The sequence below is a fragment of the Calonectris borealis genome, chromosome 2 (assembly GCF_964195595.1).
Source record: "Calonectris borealis chromosome 2, bCalBor7.hap1.2, whole genome shotgun sequence".
Taxonomy (NCBI): Eukaryota; Metazoa; Chordata; class Aves; order Procellariiformes; family Procellariidae; genus Calonectris; species Calonectris borealis.
Genome location: NC_134313.1, coordinates 95,125,955 through 95,145,827, shown reverse-complemented (window position 1 = coordinate 95,145,827; position 19,873 = coordinate 95,125,955). Strand labels below are relative to the sequence as shown.

General features: G+C 43.1%; 1 protein-coding gene across 3 annotated transcripts in view; it reads left to right on the top strand.

Moving 5' to 3' along the window:
* Positions 1 to 19,873, top strand: part of SLC22A23 (solute carrier family 22 member 23) — a 111,999-nt gene that overhangs the window by 42,677 nt on the left and 49,449 nt on the right. The window lies entirely within an intron of this gene.

The window sequence follows — 19,873 nt, the reverse complement described above, 5'->3', positions numbered from 1 at the left end:
CATTCTTCAGAGTATCCAAACAAGGTTGTACAGGTTGTCTAGAAGTAATAGAATGGCTTGGTTGTATGGCTACTGCCCAGCCTCGCTGGTAGGAGGGTGTTTCTGAATCAGCAAAGAAAATTAGTTAAAACCAGGTCTGTGCTCCTCTGTTCCCTGCAGTGCTGTTGGTAAGTGCGTGCATGGTAAGTACTGGCTAGAATTGATGGCTAGTAGAAAAAACAATATTATTTTTCAATTTGGTGCTTTTCTTAGTCACTTCTATCAATTTGCAGCAAAACATCCAACAATAAGGCAAGGGTGCCCCATCAGAACGAAGTATGCAGTTCCCACAGGGCTCTTCATTTTATTTCAACTGTGTTTGAACACACAAATTCCTAGGATTACTGAGGTCTACAATTTAGCTTGGAACACCACTAGAGCGGTGATACTTCGAGTCATCAGAAATGCTGCCTGTTTCTTGTAAAGCCGTATGGATTTTACTTTAGAAACAAAATAATTACTATTTTATTCTCTAAAATTTAGCTTCCTCTAGGAGATAATTGTATAAAACCAAAACAAAAAGCTCACAGTTTAGTTGTGTTGCTGATGTGAAAAACAGAATTGGATAGCACAAACTCGGGTACTCTTCCTTCCAGGAACTGAAGTGCATGACTTAGTGCCAAGATTAGACATAGCCTCTCTTAGGGAGCCAGTTCTATGTACAGAGGCCTACCATCCACAGACTCACAAGAAGTTTATTTTGAGACACACACTATTTTCCCCTACACTGCCTCAGCTGTAGCCCGTCCGCATTGCAGGGGTAATAAGCTGCCTCTCTTGCTTCCCTTTGCATTAGAGAGAATCAGTTTATCCACTCTCCCTGGCTACTCCACATGCACCACCCAACTGACTATTGTCTGTAATTACTATTTGAGCTGTTCTTGGTTTATAGCTATTTATTTGTCTTGGAAACTGGCCAGTGTTTTCCATGGGATTATTTCTCTTTGTTAAAGTTTTTATAGTCATGATGGTTTAGGCAAAGCAATGCAACTGTTGGTTTTGGGACACCAAAAGCTAATTTAGGACTCAGAAACCTTTATTTACAGCCCAGAAGAGTGCACTGCTCCATGTATGGGAGATAGTAAGTGCTGTCTCTTGCCTGTATGCACCTAATGTTTTGCCCTCCTTAAAAATGTGAGGATTTTTGCTTGCAGACATCGGTGCTGTATAGTGATAACAGAACATGCTCTAGGAGATGTTCTTACTAGTTTTTGGTTAATTGTCAGCAGAACAGAGCAAAGCAAGTTTTTGCCAGGTGGAAGGGCAAAACTAGCATAGGAGGAAGACCCTTGGCAGTCTGGAAATGGCAAACTTATGGACATGGGACAAGATTTTGTTGGTAACAGCGTGGGCAGGTCTAATTAAGCAGGTCTCAGTGGACAATGTTTCTCAGCTCTCTGCGGTGGCTGTTTCGATTAGCTTTCTCACTTGTGTTTAGACTGTCCTAGAGTGCCGTGGGTGCAGGTGGCAAACTTTGTTTCTCCTGAGGTAATGGTTTTGCTTATTTGAGGCCAAAGGAGGCCAGGAAGCCAAGTTAATTTAGTGGGTTTCATCTATGAGGTTTCTGGTGCTTTTTTTCCATAGCGAAAGCTGGCAAAGTATGGAAAGGAGTCTTGGTGACCTCATAACTGAATAAAATGAAACTGCTAATTATGTTTAGGAGGGTTGCTTAGCTTGTCATAAATATTTCTCCTCGCATTTAAGCCCACAGACTTTCTTTTTTAAGAAGAGAAGAATTCAAGGTGGATGTCGCTGCAGTCTACGGACCTTAATCCCCGCTTCTGCGACTTCTGTGTGGTTTGGTAAAATTGCTGCCTTGCCTGACAATTGACGGTTCTGGGCAAACGGAGGGTTATAATTGTGTTATCCCACAAATGAGGCTTGAAAGGTTCACCTGATCTTGGCTTCCCTTGCCCTTTGGACAGGGGCAGGAAGGGATGCTGCCCTTGGGGTGGTGCCTGCCAGTTCCCTGCCCCCGGAGGAGCGGGGGGCTCCATGGGGGGAGCACCATAGGGCAGGTGGGACCCTGAGGAGCTGGAACCCTTGCTCTGTTCCGGCTCTTCAGTTTTCCTGTTCAGAAATGCGGACAAGGTGAGGAAAATGCTGTGCATAGTGGGTGCCTGGGTATTTTACTCTAATCAAGTTGGGGGGAGGAGGAGGTAGCTGGATCCAGGCTTCCTGTTGCTCTCCCTCTTCTGGCTCCGTTTCTCTGCTCTCCTACCCCCTCATGCCTCTCCCTAGCTTCTTGGCAGCCATATCCCGTGGCATACTCTTTTCACCCCCTTTCAGGCCACGCAGTAGCACAAGAGAGCCTTTGTTGTAGCTGGAGTGCTATATCTGTAAGCTGTGAAAAGCATTACGACAGCCGCCTATATTTGAGACTGCACTGGGGGACGCTTCAGACGGGAGCTGTGTGGCCGGCACACTCTGAGCTGAGCAGCAGAGCTGTGGGGAGGCTTTGGGGATACAGGAGGGATGCTGTGGAGTGAACCATGTGGAAACACACTGGTGGTCCCCGCCGTGGAAGTGTTTCTGCAGAGCAACTGCTGTGTGTTCACACAGCAGCAAAGCGAGTCTTAGGATATCTGTAAAAGGGAAGAAACTTTTTTGATGTCAGGCCAGTGGTACAGTGGCCAGAGAGAGCAGCAGTGGTGGCTGCATCGTCCACTTGGAGAAGGAATACCCCTTCTTGGGGGACTTCTCAGCTTCACCCGCAAGGTGCTTTCCTTCACTGCACAGCTTCTAGTCTGCGCTGTGCCCCACAGCCAGCCTGGATCTCTGTTACTATGGCCCAGCACTCTGTTAACCAAAAGTCATCGAGAAGAGCTGTCCTGGGGAGGCCGCCGGCACTACAAGAAGCCCTATTTTGAGTCAGCATGTTGATGCTATGCTGCAAGTGCATCTTGTTCAAAGGCTGTACTAATTATAAATTGGTCTTGGGAGATGAGGATAAAAATATCTTTAGTCAGCTCGTCTCTGTAAACAACCTGTGATGCTATTTGGAAGCACGGCACAGTTTTCATGTTGCAGGGAATGCGCATGCTGCACGTGAAGGACTTCAGCAGTCATGGTGCAGAGCTTCCTCGTGGTCAGGCTGACAAATAAAGAGGGAAAGGAATTTTTTTGGTCTACCAGAGATGGCAAAGTGGATATTAATGAGATTCTCTTCCATGCAGTTCTGGGAGAAATCTGAGTTTCCCTCAGTATTGGGGGAGGAAGTGTGTTTATTATACCAAGTGTATGCCGTAAATCGTACCTTCCTTTTTAAATAAGAAAATGCCCTTGAAGCACCTTCTCTGTCCTGGCCATATGACTTTAGGTGGAATCTCTCCTGTGCATTGCAAGGCAGGATTTGCCTCTGTGTGTGCAAGAAATCAGCTGGTTCACCGCTAAATCAAATGACAGCATGTACTGTCACCCACAAGGTAACGTGCCCTACTGGCAGGGGGTGCCAGCTGCCAGCGACAGACGAGCAGGGAGCACCCATAGTGGATCCAGTGGAAATGATGCTGGGCAAGGCTTCCAGGAAGGCAGCCATCCCCATGACAGGACTGGTCTGCACAGCTGCAAGCTGCTGCAACACGGCGGCGAGAGGAAACCAGCAGCAAGGCCCTGCTGCAGCCTCTTTTGGCCAGCGCAGTGCCAATCCCAGCAGATCTGCGACTCTGCTACCAGTGGAGCTGAGCCCCCCATGAACCTCCTCAGCCTTCCTGCATGTGCCTCATGCAAACTTTCCGATGCGTGCCGGGCATTTGGGAAGCTGAATAATGCGAGCATGCTTTTTAGTGAGGAAAAAGCACTTTCTCTTTCCCTTGTTCTTCAGCTCAACTGTAACTTAAACCAATATGGTACGATGCATCTTTCCAGTTTCCTTTGGGTAATGCATCTCACTGTAGGTCGTGGACTGACCTATGTTCTGAACTCTACTTTTTACAAAACAGGCAAAATATGAGGAGAGGAGGGAGGAGTGGTCAACAGCCCCGCTTAAGTGCCTTCCAGTTCAATACTTTGGAACCACATCGACAGTCGTGAGGAGAAAACACCTGAAGTACGCAAAAGGGTTTATCATCTGAACTAAAATATTTATTGGAATATTAAAAGAAGAGTATGCAAAGACATAAACTGAGCACACCCCACTGCGGGCTGTAACAAGCTAAAATGCAGGCAGGGTCTTGGGGAAAGACCATAAAGTCTCAATTAGCTCAGCGCTGTCGGCTGCCTGAGTGCGTATCAGCACCTTCTGCACAAGGACAATGCCAGGCGTTCATCACCTTTGTACTCATTTTTTTAGGGTCTTAAATAAAATTGGATTTAGTCTGTATTAGCAATAGATAACAGCAGTGCCAGTTAATAGAGTGCTGTAAATCTGGTGAATAAGTGATGGCAATTGGAACCTCTTTGCTCCTGTTGTATTGTAACTCCCCTAGGTTTTCTCATTTGTTTTTCTCCTCGCTGTTTGTGCTGTAAATGCTTATAGCTAGCTTTTCTGAGATGTCAGCCTCCTCTGTGTCCCCTTCTTGCATCAGCTCTGTTTTCAGCTGTTGAGTACATGTATGCTTGAATCTGTCTTCATCAGCATTTTAAAAATTGATGGCTTCCTCCTTTAGTTCAGAGATTCTTTTTTTTTAACCATCTCAGGTATTTTCTGACTCCGTTTTAAAGGAGGTGGGAGTCTTGCTTCTCTTGCTAGAGCATGATCACTTGTATACAACTTCTCTGCATTTCAGAGCAAAGGTGAATGAGGTGTTGAGAGCTTTAGAATAGGTGAGTGATTAAAAGGCTTCTCTCCTCTTTCTTTTGGTCTTTCTTAATGTTGTTGTGGAAGGACTGGGTTGGAGAACAAGGTCTTGCAGGGTTTTTTCCAATGCTGTTAAGTCTGTTTTCTCTGTTTGTCACTAGTAGTGCTTCAGGCAATGTCTTTCTCTTCATGAATTTGAAGGTCTTGTCTTAACCTTGATGACAAGCTCAGATGTTACAGCAGTGTGATTTAACTCTGAAAAGTGCTAGGGCTTGAATAGAAGTCAATCTGCATGGAGGGTAATAGTTAATATGGTTGTAGTTGGTCAGCTTGTAAGGGGACTTAAGTGTTTCCTGGGATGAAGATGCTTTTCTGTGAGTTTCTCCCCACCCCACCCCGCTTCTCTCTCCCTCATATATTAATTAATAATAATCAAGGTGTGGGTGGGGATTTGTAGAGCCAGAAATGGAATGAACTAGAAATGACCCAGGAAACTTCTGCCATTCTACATGTGTATATATAGCTCCTAGACAAGCACAACAAAGAAGATATTGCTAATTATTTTCCAAGTAACTTTGACGGAGGCATGAAAAATGTATGTGAATATTTTTGGAAGATCATCTGAGGAAAAACTCTAAAATAAGAAGTTGCTTGATCTGTTTTTAAGTAATGTTCAAGAAGCCTTTAACAGCAACTTAAAAAAAAAAAAGAGAGAGAACTTTTCATTGAAGAATCAAAATCAATTTCAGACTTAAATGAAAACCTGAAAAATTTGGACAGGCATTTTTATTAGATATACTTGGGAAGGTTGGGGGAGGTGTGGGAGAAGTCTCTTCCTGAGAAGTCGTTCTGTGTGCTCTTTGTGCTGATATCTCATACGGTGCAAAGCTCATCTGAAACAATAACAGGAAAAGAAAGCTATACAGAAAGCTGCAAAATATGCTGATTCAGGGATAAGAAACTTTTATTTGGAACATTCAGGTTGCGATAGTAGTTTAGGCTTCATTTTTGATGAATTCATTTCTATTCAGCCGTGCTTCTTGGCAGTAACTTAGTTCCCACACTGCAAGAAAGTCTGATTCTCAACCTGAGGAATACCAGTGGAGGAGGGAGAACGGGGGCATGTAGGTAGGTATGCAAATAAAATGTGAATGGCTTTCTGCAAAGAGGAAGACTACCATGCAGGGTCTACGGTGGAAGCCACAGGTCCTTCTCATTATTAAACATAGCCTAGGAGACATTGCAGAGACCTCATGTGAAATTGGGAAAGTAAGCACATATTTCTTTCCCCAAAATGATTAGGGGTGGAGTTGTCCCTACCTACTTCACGTGGGGAAAAAAATTTGGTCCTATGTGCCTGACTCAGTAAAGAACTAAATAGTTATCATTGTCCTCTTCGCAGCTCTGGAATGCTCTGGTTTTGGTTGGATGACCTTCTGTTTGTGTCATTTAGACATCTTTCTGGTCCCTCTGCATTTTCAAATAGTCTTGTGCCCTGGGACAATGCTGTAGTTGCTTGATCTAGCCTGATCCATTGCTTGTAGTCTGTCGAATTGGAGCCTGCATTTAGCTCTGTTCACCATCTGCTGAGTTCAGGCACTTTCTTGTCTGATGTATTTTAGGCTTCTTGCTCTTATTTAGTGTTCCAGCTAATTTGGCAAGGCTCTGCTTTTATATCACTCTCAGCTCTGTACAGGGGTCCGTTACTGTTCATGGCCCAAAGGAACAGATGAAAGAGAAGTGTCTGAATCCTCAGCACGAGTAGCTGCACCCAGCAGGTCCAGAGCCCTCTGTGCACGTAGGGCACGATGATTCTGAAGAGATGTGCTTTCTGTAAGGATCAAAACTGTTTATGTTGTCGTCTTGCTATAAGAGGACAAAGTTCTTGATTGCAGCATCCTTCAGACTTTTTAAAAAGCGCGAATCAGTGGCCATTGTTGACCACTGAAAACTGTCGTAGTTTTGCTTAATTTTTTACCTGCTCTTTGGGGTTGTTCCACTCCCCCTTCATTAAAACTGGGAAGGGCTTCTGAGGGAAGTGTGTGTCATCTCAAACGTGAAGCCTTTCCTTAAACTATGTTCTTTTCTTAGGGACTGCCATTCAGAAAATAAAGCTTTTTTCTTTTCTTTTTTTCCTTCTCTCAGTCCAAGGTGTAGCCCAAATTGATGCTGGCAGGTTGTCTGTGGGAACAATTAAGCATTTCTATTCTTGTCTTTTTAAAATTTACAGTGTTATTACGCTACAGTTCACATGCTGGCCTGTGAGCAATGGTCCAAATTGATATAGGTAATGAACTCCCGCGCTCCCAGCAGCTTGCGTGCTCTCTGGCAAGTATGTGAACCATCTGAAGTAAATGGATGCAAATTGGCAGATTGCTTCATACAGAGCTGAGGCGCACAAAAGCTGCAGTTGCATCATGCTCTGGGTGAGATTCCCTGCCTGCTGGAAATTTTTTATGTATGGGGAGAACAAGCAGATCTGGATCATAACTGAGAGGCATCAGCAAACTGTGATTTTTCAAGTCTATTTGATTGCAAATGAGAAGGAAAAAAACATTTATTAAAAAAAAAAAAAAAAACCACAAAAAAATACCCCAAAAACCCTCCCAAACAAACCGCTGCATGTGGGTAAACCCTCCCAAACAAACCGCTGCATATGGGTTGGCTATGGGTTTGTGGGTTTTTTTGCTTGTAGCTGGAATATATTTATCTCTGCGTTTATTGCCATATAGTTGGCGCTGTGAAAAACTGGCATTTTGCATACTGAGTTACACAAGTCACTTTATCCTGAGCCTTTTTTCTTTAACTTAATTTCCCATGCCTCTTTTGTTAGTAATCCTCACGTATCTGTGAGCAGAGGGGTGACATATTGTAATATGTGAAGTAAAAGCAACTGCAATGAAATAGATGATTGACAGTAGGGGGGGAGTGCAGGGAAGACAGCTTGCTTGGCTGCCAACTTGACAAAGCATGTTAGTTCACTGGGGGTTTTTTTCTTCTGTTTTACTTGGTTTTAATTTTGATCCCCTGGTTGGGCTCTGTCTCCAACTGAAGCATTCATTATTTATGTAAGGCAGCACTCTTATTTCTTCAAGGTAAATGCTTATATCCACTTGTATAAATAGAAGGACTGACAGGATTGATGGAGAAATACAGGTATCGGACTGGATGTGCCATACGTTCTCCATACTCTTCTGGACATTGTTGCACAGAACTGTTGTTGCAAAGAGCATTGCCTCTTCAGGGTGTTATTTTAAGATGTTTACTTTTAAGCTTCTTCTCAGGTGCTGAAATGAAATTCAGTTTGCTAGTTTATCTGCACCACTAAGCCTTCGGAAAGAATGGGGAGGATATTTTGATTAGTTTTCATTTTGCCCTGTGCCAGGCTGAACTGATCGCCTATGACAGTATTGAACGAACCCTGCAGAAGTGGAGGGAAAAAAATTCTTCCTAGTGTTGTGTTTGCAGTCCTGAAAGTGTTGAGCAAATACGCTTGCAGGGATTCAGCTGAGTTTATAAGTAGTTAAGTATAAAGTTTTTTTTTTCCAGACACTAAGTACTGCATAATTGAAACTTTGTTAAATTGTTGAGCCAATTTATATATCCTTCTCAAAAGCAAGGGTCAAGCTTTCTTGGCACAGGCAAACATTTAACACTTCTTTTTATTTAATCCAAACAATCTTTCCTGCTGGCAGCCAAATTGCCCATGTCATTTCATGCTCTGTGCTGCCAACACATTATCCCTTCTCCGTAGTACTTGTTATCTCATATCGTACATACTAACTGCAGATTTTTTCTGGAATATCAAACCAACTTGATCTGAGGGGAAAAATAATTTTCTCTTTGAGATATTGCAGCTTTCTATACATTTCTTATATTAACTGACTCTATACTCCTAAGACCAAATCTGACATGAGAAAACAAGTAGCTGTCTTGGGAATGTGAGGGAAGAGTCATGAGCAGCTTATGGTAATTGTTAGGACTGGGCGGACATCAGAGGAGAAGGTCCACCCTTGCTGCACCAAGGCTAAATTAGGGATATTTTTAATGGATTGGTAACTGATTCTGGGAGTGCAGATCTAAACTGAACTTTTTAGATGTGGTTCTTTCAGGTAAGTTTTGTGGCTCAAATCGGTGACAGTGTAAATCGGTGTTAATCAGAACCAAGCCATTTTAAACACGTTGGCAGGTCTCCTTGGTGTGCCCAGAAGGCCAGAGCACTTAGTCTTGAAGGTGTGACAGCTCCCACAACAGCAACGAGCGTTTCCTTTAGGAGTGTCCTTTCTCTGGCTTTGTAGTTTAAAAGCAGTTCTGTAGCTCGTCTCCTGCGGCTGCATCAGGTGGAGACTTGTCTTGTGGAGAAACTATCCCCAATAAAGTCTTGCCACGTGGTTCTAGCACAGACCACAGTCAGAAACAGCAATCCAAATTTCCCAGCTTTGCCTTAAATTTTCTGTGTCTCCAGGCCAAGATGCTTGTCATTCCATGTAACTGATTTTTCTTTTTTTAAGCCTGTTTTCATAAGAAAATCAACTAATGTAGCTCATTCAGTCACTGTGTATCTTCATCCTTGCCCTGGTGCTTTCTCCTTTTCCCTCTGCCCCCATCACTTTTAAGCCTGTTGACCAGTTTCAGTCATGCAAAAGGAAGCCAAAATCCTCAAGGTGCTCCCCAAGGTGGAGGAAGGACCTGGCATGGTTCAGGCTTTGTTAGCAGCTCTGCTTATGGGCTGCTTTTTCGCTCTGGCAGGAGCCATCCGAAGAGAAGAGTAGGACTTGAGGACCAGCACAGTTGGCATGGAGAAGATGCTTGCCTTCCTCTAACTCCTGACTTGCAGTGGAGGCTGAGCTTGTGGACAAGGCAATGTGGGGTGTCCCAAGTACCGTTTGCACCGTGGTGAATCATGGATCCCTCCTGGGGATTTGGTTCGGCCTCCTTTGTTCGCAAGGCTCTCTGTCAGCAACAGACCACAAACTTGGCATGCAGCTCCTCATTGTTACCTCGGCCTTCTCTCTGAAGCCAGTTCTTACCAGGCTTAAAATTTGGGCAATCGGAAGGAGGAAGGTGTGTCTGGAATCGGAGAGGTCAGGAGGCTCTGACAGGGCACGCTGGAGTGGCTACATGTGTTGTTTCAGAGCAGTACCATCCCAGCAGCTCCAACATGCTTGGCGTTCAGCACCTTCAGAGGGTGCTCAGCTTCAGCTGAAGGGCAGGAGGAGGGGTTTGCAGGGATTTTAAGAGTAGCTAGCAAATTAGGTAAAAGCTCATATGGCATTTAAGCTTTGGTAGCCATTGCCAAGTTTCCACATGTTGCTAACATCGAGTGCTCCTGTAAACAAGATCTCAGCCCACACCCTCCTCCTGTGTAGGTGGCCACAGAGGTTTCACTTAAACCCCTGTACATGCCCGTGTGCAGCCGTGGCAATGACTGATCTAATGACTCTGCAAACTAAACTCTAACTTTCAAGTCTCATTATATGGCTGACAGGGCTGGGAAATGCTTGTGTGTTTCAAAGCTTCCTGAACAAAATGCTGTGATGTGAAATATTTCCTGTTCCTGGAGCGGAGGAGTCCTAAAGGCATAGGACTCCTGAATAAAAAGAGAAGTAGCACAGCCTGGAGATGAAAGGAAGCAGCCTCTCCTTTTAGGTTAAATAAGTAGGTGTGAAGCTCTGAGGCTGGTTGTTGTTCAGACTTGTTTCACAGGAGGCTTTACTGAAACCCGTGGTGGGCCAGGCTTGGGGCACTCGGCTCATTTGAGGTCTGATGGAGGTTTGGTTACTGATGCAGGCGGAGGTGACCTGCTGGCCAGGAGGTGCTTGGTGCTTGTTAATAAAATACATCCCAGCGTGGTAGCAGAGTTCAGCCAGGGCTGGCACAGAGGTCACAGTGGGGCGTCTCCATCCTGCAAGCCAAGGCCACTGCCTGTCAGGGGCCCATGTTGTTCCCAAGCCTCAGTCTCTTGGTGGGCTCTTTCTTTAGGGGAATGAGTGTCTTCTGCAAGTTATGTACTTCATGCTTCATACATAATACCTCTCAAGCAGAGGAGGGCCCTCTGCTTCCTGCTGTTGAAAAGAAGAGCTGAAATGGAGAAGGTAGACAGTCCCAGCAAGTCTTGGAGCCCAGTTGGGCCCCTTTTAGATACCATGCTGGTGCCACAGAGACGTCAAGATGGTGCCCTTATCTATACAGTGTCTCTGATGCGCCACACCAGCAAATGGTGCCATGGGCTTTACACCTATACATTGTCCCTGGCTTCTCATCTACTGCTTGCAACACGCTTAAAGCCTCTCTTCATTAGGTTGCTTTGGGAGCAGGTGACCCATATGTGAGCAAGGCTCCAGCTTCTTTCCACCTTGCTACTAAGGGGTTGCGGCTGGTTCTCTGAAGTAAAGTAAAAATACTGTTTGGTAAAGCAGTTTTGGAGATTGCTGTTGGTAGAGCAGTGTCTGGAGTGGAGACTGCTGCTTCTCACACAGGCATTTCTGTTGAGCAAAAGTCTCTGCATTTTGTAGACAAAGTCTCTGTAGTGTCTTCAAACTGATGTGTAATATATACGTGTTTGTAATAGATGGTAGTGAGGAGGACACACTTCCAGCTGTCTGAGGGGTAAGGAGAGGCAGGCAGAGAGGAGGGGTGGGGAGACAGACAAAAACATCTTCCATCCAGTCGCTTACAGGGAGCACTTATCACATAAAGGCCTTGTGTGGGAGGACCAGGATTTCTTGAAGTTGTTTTAGTTCTCTGAAGTTATCTGGAACAGAAACAATCAGAAAAGAGTGATGGACTTCATGTGTGAACAAAGACATTATGTTAGATTGTACTGGAGAAGTCCAGAGCAGTGGTCCCCAGGGAAGTTTGGGCTATTGCTTTTCTGGTTTGTTGATTCAGACCAAGATATATTTGCAGTTAGAAGAAGAGTTTTCACTTGCGTGTAATGCACAGACTAGCAGAACAGGGAAATCCTTGCACCTTCCATTGCTGTTCTTAAGATATCTGACAACTCTGCCTGGATATCTCTCCTTCTGGAAAGGAAGCTGGATAGTTTGTAGAAATCTCTGAATTTCAGATTTTTACTGATGTGCATCTGGCGTATTCATTTGTCTGAAATTGTCACTTGTCAGAAGGTCAAAACCAAACCCACTTGAATGCAAACACATTGGTTCCCTTTTATTGTTCTTTGGAATAGGTTGGAAAGAGCCTGTTTGTGAGGATATGCAAATTCTTGTTTATAGTGCTTTAGTCTTTGGACTTTCCCATAAACATTAGGATGAGAAGAATGTGTCGTGATTATCAAACCGAGCTGAATTTACGAGCAATAAGACTCTGTGTTGGGAAATGGAATGAATCTACTTAGGGATATATTTAAAGAGAGGAACTGTAGTGAACCCACACGCAAGTGAATTTAAATTTAATTAAGTGAATTTAAATATACTTGTCTAATCTCCCTTACCAAAGTATCATTTGCTCTATAAATGCATTTTACCTGTTGGCATGGTTTTTTGGGTCTTTAGCTGTGTGCTGTCAATTTTTGCTTCTGACATGTAAGAGCCTTTTTCTTTTTTCTTTAATCATACAGATTAAATTTTTCTTTAATCATACAGCTTCATACAGAATTGTTCTTTCTGAGCATTGTCTCTCTTACATCTCCAAACATTAAAAGCCACAGCAGTAAAATAAATAGCCCCTCGCTCCCCCCAACTCAATTGAGGAAAAGCTTTTCTAGCGTTAGAAAATTTGGGAAGTAGACAAGATATTTGGAATGGAGAACATAAGTAGTTGGCTATAGATTTTATATTCTTGCCTTCAGACAGCAAGGCTGAAACCCTACCTTAAAGTCAGAACTTAATTATTTAAGATTCTTTTCAAAAGAGAAGTAGGTGGTCACTGGCTGGTAGTAATTCAAATGTGTTGACTTCTAATTAAATATAGCTTTCACATTCATTTGGCACTATTCCTGGAGAACTGGGTGGGTGCATGCTGCATGTGTACACATGCTCACTGAAGCAGTTGTAGGGCTCAGCGTACACTTGCTCAGATCCCTGATTAATAGTTGGTTTTTCCTTGTGGTTTGTGCCAAGCTGCACTTGGATGGAAAATGGAATTAAAAAGCACCAACATTGTTTAAAGACTAATTATTAGTGAAATAAAGCTCTTTTGTTTGAGCAAAATAGAAGTTTACCAAAACATGGTTTTGTTCTTTAAAGCTACCCGATGTCATTAGACAAAGGAAGCATTGTGGCTTTTTACTTCTGGTCACCACGTCCTTCAAGATTTTAGATATTACAGTAGATAACATAGTAGATAACATAGTAGATAACATTCTCTTCCACAGGGAAGAGAAGAATAAGCTTTCGCATCCTAAAACTTTCCCACTCCCCACAACTTGCTTTCAGTGGCAAGTTCAAATCCCATAGTCATAGGTTAATTTAAGCAAACTTAAATTTACAAAATATTTTTTGTCCATTTGGGGAAAAGTGTAGTTGTCAAAAGCTGAGTTAGACCTTCTGCAAACTCTTGTTTTAGAGCGTTGGTCAATGGTTTATGCACGCTCAGTGTCTGACTTTCTTTAAAGCTTTGACAGCAAATCATTGTTTGCTTGAACACTGTTTTGAATTAATTTAGTTTTAATTTTTTTTAGAAGTAATTGAATTTACGGTAAACATACTGTGATTTCAAATGTACAATTAAAAAGATTTGATTAAGAGATTTGAATAGGTCTGATTTAATTCCAGCTGTAGAAGTGCAGAAAAGTGTGATTTGGATTTGGGTTCCTCCTCGCTCCCTAAACCACCACCCACCCCAGCAGCTCGTTTTTGCTGTTAACCTTTTCCATAATAAAATAAAATAACTTCTAAAATATTTCTAAAATAAAAATTGGGTAACTGTCATACCTGAGCTATCCCCAGATGAAAAGCAACACACTTGAATAGGTTTTCTAGAAAGGAAGGCTGATCTAGTCCTATGTATTGCAGTGCAGTATTGGAGACAAAACCTAAGTAGCAGGAGGTATGTCTGAAAATAAGGTGAGGTTTTCTTGGGCTGTCTGGCATCTCTACAACGCACTTAACCTGTCAGCAGTTAGAACTGAAGACTTTCAGAAACTGCTGGTCAAGTAAGAAGCAGCGTCTCTCACCCTCTCTCGGAAATGCCTGGGTCACTCCGGGGTGAGGGCAGGCAACAACAAAAACATGTTTTAATGCATTTGACCTTCTAAATTTATCTTTGTTCCCTACCTGACTCCTGCGGTGTGCAGTACTTCTCGTATCAGGGAAGACTCTGTATTTGAGTGGTGTTTACAGAGAGACTGGCACAATTCCTCTGTCAGGAGTTTGGGAACAAGAAAGGTCAGCGTGTATCTGTGTGGGTGGGCGTGTGCCCAGTGGGGGAAGGAGAAACAGTGGTTTAGGAAGAAAGGATATGAATTTTTTTAAAACTTTTTGAGTTTAATTTCTCTGCAGGTAAAAAAGCCCAAGTGGTTTCAGTCTTTAGTGTTGTTCCCATTTCTTCTTTAACAGTTCCTTGATATTTTTTTTTTTTTTGTGATGTCTGAATGAAATTGCCAAGTCAAAGGTCACCATAGCACCATCAGCTTACTTAAGTGCCCTTTAAGATTTCAGCAGGCTTTAGCCATCATTTAAAAGCAGTTCTATCATCGGAGCATAGGTCTACCTTGCAGACACAGTGGAGACCCAAGTGTTCTCAGGTTCTGGAAACAACTGAGCCATAGCTATAAAAATGGCACAAAGGGTGGTAGGTAAGTCTGTGTGGAGCTCCACTCCATTTAAATGTAACAGAAGCAAGAAATATCTGAGGTGGATGGGGTTTGGCTGTGGGAAGGAGCTGGGTGCCAGGCTGCTTGGGATGCAGCACCTTTGGAAGGGAAGACCGTGATCTCTGAAGGAGGACGGCTCAGCTTTGCTCACTCGGTGGCTCAGCTCGGTGCAGAGACCTGGTACACCACCTGGTTTTAGAAGCAGGACTGCACCAATGAAATAGGCAAATTGTGTATTTTGGGTAGTGTCTCCAAGGATGCCCCTTAGGAAGGGAAATGTCTTAATTCCTTCATAGCACTTGTGTTCCTTGATTTCCCATGCAGAAGACATCCTCTGTCTGGTTCTTGAGGAAGAAATTATTCTTCTCCAAACTCTCACTTCTTTAGTCACTTGCCTGTGTGTGCTTATGAGATTTAAGAGTGGAAGGTCTTACTCTTTGAAAGAGCTATCCCAACGCAAAGGAGACTGTGGCCTCTCTCAAAGGGGCCTCTGATGGTAGCCGCTGAAGTGTTTCAACACAGTGTTCACACAACAGCTAAGGCTGAAGAAAATGGGAAGAGGGAGGGAGGGGAGGTCAGGCTGCTCGTTTTGGGGGATTATTTATTAAGCCTCAGATCTATGCCTTTGGATTAGGAGCAGATTTGGCCCACAGTACTAAGTATGTAACACCACAGATTGGTGTGCGTTTGTTTTCTAATATAAGATATGGAAATCTGCTTTGTTTCCAGCATTGTAAATGTACTAAGAAATTATTTCTCTATCGCCTCTCCTTGTTTCATTGCAAAGACCTTAAGTCCCTTAGTGTCTCAGGGTGTCATGTTCGCTCCAACACAGGCATACACGTTTGGAGCTCGTACAGCACTTTATAGTGAGCTTCTTGTGGGGAACGCACTGCAGTCACAGAGAACTTAATTTTTAGCCACAGCTTTGCACATTCTAATCCTATATAAAGTGCATTAGGTCTTGGGCTTTGGGTCTTCATATGCTTCAGTGTATGCCTTATTATAGGGATCAGTTTTAATTCAAGCAATAATATGTGTGGAAAATACTTGTACTGTAATATAAGACTCTCCCATGATCCTGTGGATTATTTTTTTATTAAGTGCTTCATCTAAAAATCTCCTATAACTCTTGCAGACATCGTTAGTTATGTTAAAGTGTTATAAAAACCAGACCTACCAGTCCCACCTCATCTACATTTGCACATGTACTTGGAAATTCAGTGCTTTGGTTGCTCACCTGCCAAGGAGTGCGCTGAGGATCACCTGGCACAGGAGTGCCTCCCCTGCATGTTACAGAAAGTTTGGTGCCTTGAATCTTTCTGGCATAACTTGACAGCTCGCTGTTGAAACTGGCTGTGATATGTGGCATGGCAGTGTTAGCCCCAACCTCTGGTGTTTGTTTTGCACTTTTTAGTAAGAGAAGGTGCCTCTGATTGCTGCCAACCTCTTCCCATCCCTGCTGTCCCATTTTCACCTCCTGCTCCCAGTCAGCTGCACACTCTGTTCCCCACATAACCCCTACCGCCCGCCCAGTGTTGAAGCAGCCCCGAGACCTGGGGAGGGCCTCAAGTGGGCTGGCGTCAGTGCAAACATCCTAAAAAACGCCGTGCTAGAGGGATGCTGTTCGTTGCACCACAGGCATGCAAGGCTTCTTCCAAGCGACCCATGGTCAGATCCAGTGTGCAGAAGGTGCTCTCAAACACATGCGCTAGCTGGAAGGAGCACAACCCCCTTATTGGAGACTGACAGCTTCTGCTCTTACTTTTCATTGCTTAAAGTATGTAGCAGTTTTGTGCATGTTTTTATTTAAAACAAAACAAACCACCTCTTTAATGCCAAAATATTTTGCTTTTCTCCCTACAAAAAAATTTGGATGAGGGGAGGAGTTCACTTAAGTGGAAGAAATGAACTCTGCTTTCCAGAAAAGGTGATCAAATAGTGTGGGTGTCCCAGCAGCAAATAGCACTGGTGAGTGCAAGGTGTTAATCACACCCCAGAGAATTTTGCAGTTAGCTGTTTTCAGCCATGTTTTTAATCAAAGTAATATTTTAGTTCTGTCAAATTCAGAATGAAATCATGTCTCAAATATTGCTTGTTGCTATGAACTTTTAACGACCCAAACTTTAGAAAACTTGCTTCAGCTGTTGCGGGGCCCAACTTGTGAATCTTCCAGAGACTGGGTATTTTTAATTAACCTGGTTGTTGGAGAGTGACTGCAATGGATGTCAGCTGGGTTATGATACTTACTGGGTACTGTAGCAAGCGTGGTTTCCCCTCATGCTGAAGCATTACAAATAATTTCCAAAATCCATGGGCCAATTGCAGTTGCCCTGCTTGAGACAGAAAGGTCAGGAGGAGGATAAAGATTAAGTACTTCTTCCTCCCAGCCCACCACCTTTCTGGCAAGACATGAAAGAGAAACCCGTCTCACTTCATGGTGAAAGAGCATTACAAATCACATCCTACTTAGGTAAATTCCCCATCTCATTTCTAAGCATGGAATTTTTTTTTTTTTTTATTTGTTGCTTTCTTGAGCTGGAGTAAAGTATTGCTGTGGATTTCTACAAAGCTGCTCTACCCTGTCCCAGGAGCTGACAACTCGTAAGCAAACGTGAAGCGACTGCTGCGTATTCTGAGAGACAATACTTTTTTGTCTTAGGATCCTGTGGTGGTAAAAGCTAGGTAGTGTAAATATGGATAAATATTAACCGACTGCATATACTGCAGCACACAGTCATTTAGTGGTTTATGTGTGAAACCATGGAAGGAAGAGGCTGGAACAGAGAGACTTTCTACTGTTTGGTATGAAATACCTGTTGGTGCAAGGTATAATCAAGAGAAACACATTTTTAGGGTTATTGTCTATACGTTATATTCCTGTTTTAATTAAGCCTTGTCTGTTACACATGATGATGTTTCCAATAGTAAAAATGTCTATCTGGCTACTTTAAAATTCAGCACGTTTTGTTGAAGTGGAAATAGTGTGGTCAATCACTAAGTGGAAACATAACTGAAGCGTCGGATCTAGGATAATTTGTTTCACAGACTGCAGGAGTGTTTTTAATGTTAGGATCTCTTTCTGCTGGAAATATGTTCATTAGCTGAAAATGTTGATGCTGTGATCATATGGCTCTGTCAATATAAAAAATAATGTCCAAAATGATTCTTCTGAAGCTTATTCTGATGTTGGCCAGTTAAGTGCTCTGTTACCTACTGTTCTGTTTCTGTCATAAAGAAATACTAAATTCAGATGTCTTTTATAATGATAATTTCCTATTCTTTCCTGAAATAAATTGTGCCTTTTACGAATGTTTCTAGGAGGTTAATGAATGATTGACTACCAAGAAAAAGGGAAGATCCTTTTAATAGGCTATTGAATCTGGTGTGATGTATGAAAATTAATAGTCAGGCCTAGAGCTTAAATGTGATATAAATAGCTTGGTGTAGATACATAATATTTAGACACGAAGATATTCTTATTACTATCAATTCCAAACATTGTTATACATTTTACATGCATATCTGAATAACTTTCATTTGGTGTCCCAAACAATGAAGCTTAGAGTTTGTGTGTTTAGGACCTGTACTTAAATACAGGGACTCCTGTTACATTATTCATGCTTAGCTGAGGGAGAGGATACCAGAAAGCAGGGTTTTTTTCCTTTGGGTTTTTTTTTTCCCCTCCTTAACTCTTTTTTCCTTTTTGTTATGCCTGTGCAGGCATTTGCTCAAATTGAAGAATCAGCTTTGAATCTTTGCATCTTCTAGGTAGGAAGTGTGTGCAATAATTGTTAAAATGAAAAATATTTTACAGCTGTTACTTTTATAGTTGGTTTTATATGTTAGCTACTGATGAGCCAGTAATAAATCAGTACAAGTCTCACCCGCCTACGCTTTTCCTTCTTTGCACAGAACATGGATATTTTTTGCTCCCTGCTCTCCTCCGTGTGGTGAATTGCATGGGGAGTTTTCCTGTTTTGAAGAAGGATTTGGAAATGAAGTCGCTACCACACTTCAGATCTTAATCTTCTTTGCTGTTTGCAGATGCTTCTTCGCCAGTCAGCCGGGTCAATATTAAAACCAAGCTCTGCTGCCTAAAACCCGGAGACTGCTTCTATATCAGCATTTCCAATTTTCTCATATCTGGAGTTCAGAAATTTGCTATAAATTGACTTCCCTAAAAGGGAGGAAGGCCACGAGCTACAAAGCTTAGCCACCTCCTCGCCAGTCTGCTGGTGAGCCGTGCTGCCTGCCCTGTGCTGAGCGAGGCAGGGGCTGCTGGTTTGCCTTGTTCCAATTCTGTGCCACCTGTGTTTGTCTTGTCCTTTTAGGAGTTTCCATATCACTTTCTGTCAGTCATAAGTGAATGTATTAAGGTTGTTAGGCTTGTACCTGGGTGGTGTTTTGATGACAATTATTATTATAAAATTTCTGTGTTGTTCTCAATCCCTCCCTCAATTCCACACACCCCTCCCCTCCAAAAAAAAAAAAAAATTTTTTTTTTTGCTTTAATTTTTGTTTATGTGATTATGCAGAAACATTGCTGGTGATACCAGCACAGCGATGGAGATGGCAGCCTGACAGTAACTAGCTCAGCAATTCTCAGACTTTTCATCCTCAACCTTCCTGTATCCATTTGTTTCTATTTCAAAGGTGGCCTGCCTTTTAGATGAGTTTATTTTAATCAAATGCATGTGAGTACGTGGATGTGTTGTGGATGTATTATTTATAGGCCTACAGTGTCAGATGCAGTGATCTGAGCAACAGCTTCTGGCCAGATTAAAAGAAAAACCACCTCAGGGTGAAGGTTATACCTATGGTTTAACTCCATGTAGGCAAAGGTGCAGGTGTGTGTTGTCTGGATTTTGGGGCGAGGGAAACCCATTACCGGTAGTGAAACTGTTGGAGGTTGGTTGTCTGTTGCTGGAGCACCCATCCTCTGTACTTACTGGCAGTTTACCCTCAGGCAGTGAATGCTGGAAAATGCAACTAGGGGGGCGAGAGCAGGGGAGTGAGTTTTAGCATACAACAGAACACGTCTTGGTCCACTGGGAGCTGCTAGTCTCTTGCTGGAGAGTGAAACAGAGGGCAAAACCTAGCTAGCTGCTTTGTCATTTTTTTTCTTCATGAAAAGGTTATTTTCTATTTCACCGCTAGTGCACTTGTTTTGTGCAATGGATGCAGGAGGCAGAACAGGCAAAATAACAGGACCCTTCACCTCTTCCTGCTCTGAGACTTTGTGGTGTTTGCACTCTCCCACACCGCTGTGCTGCAGCTGTGTACGGCGTTGGGCGGTTGCGGTGTGGCTTGGGCAGATC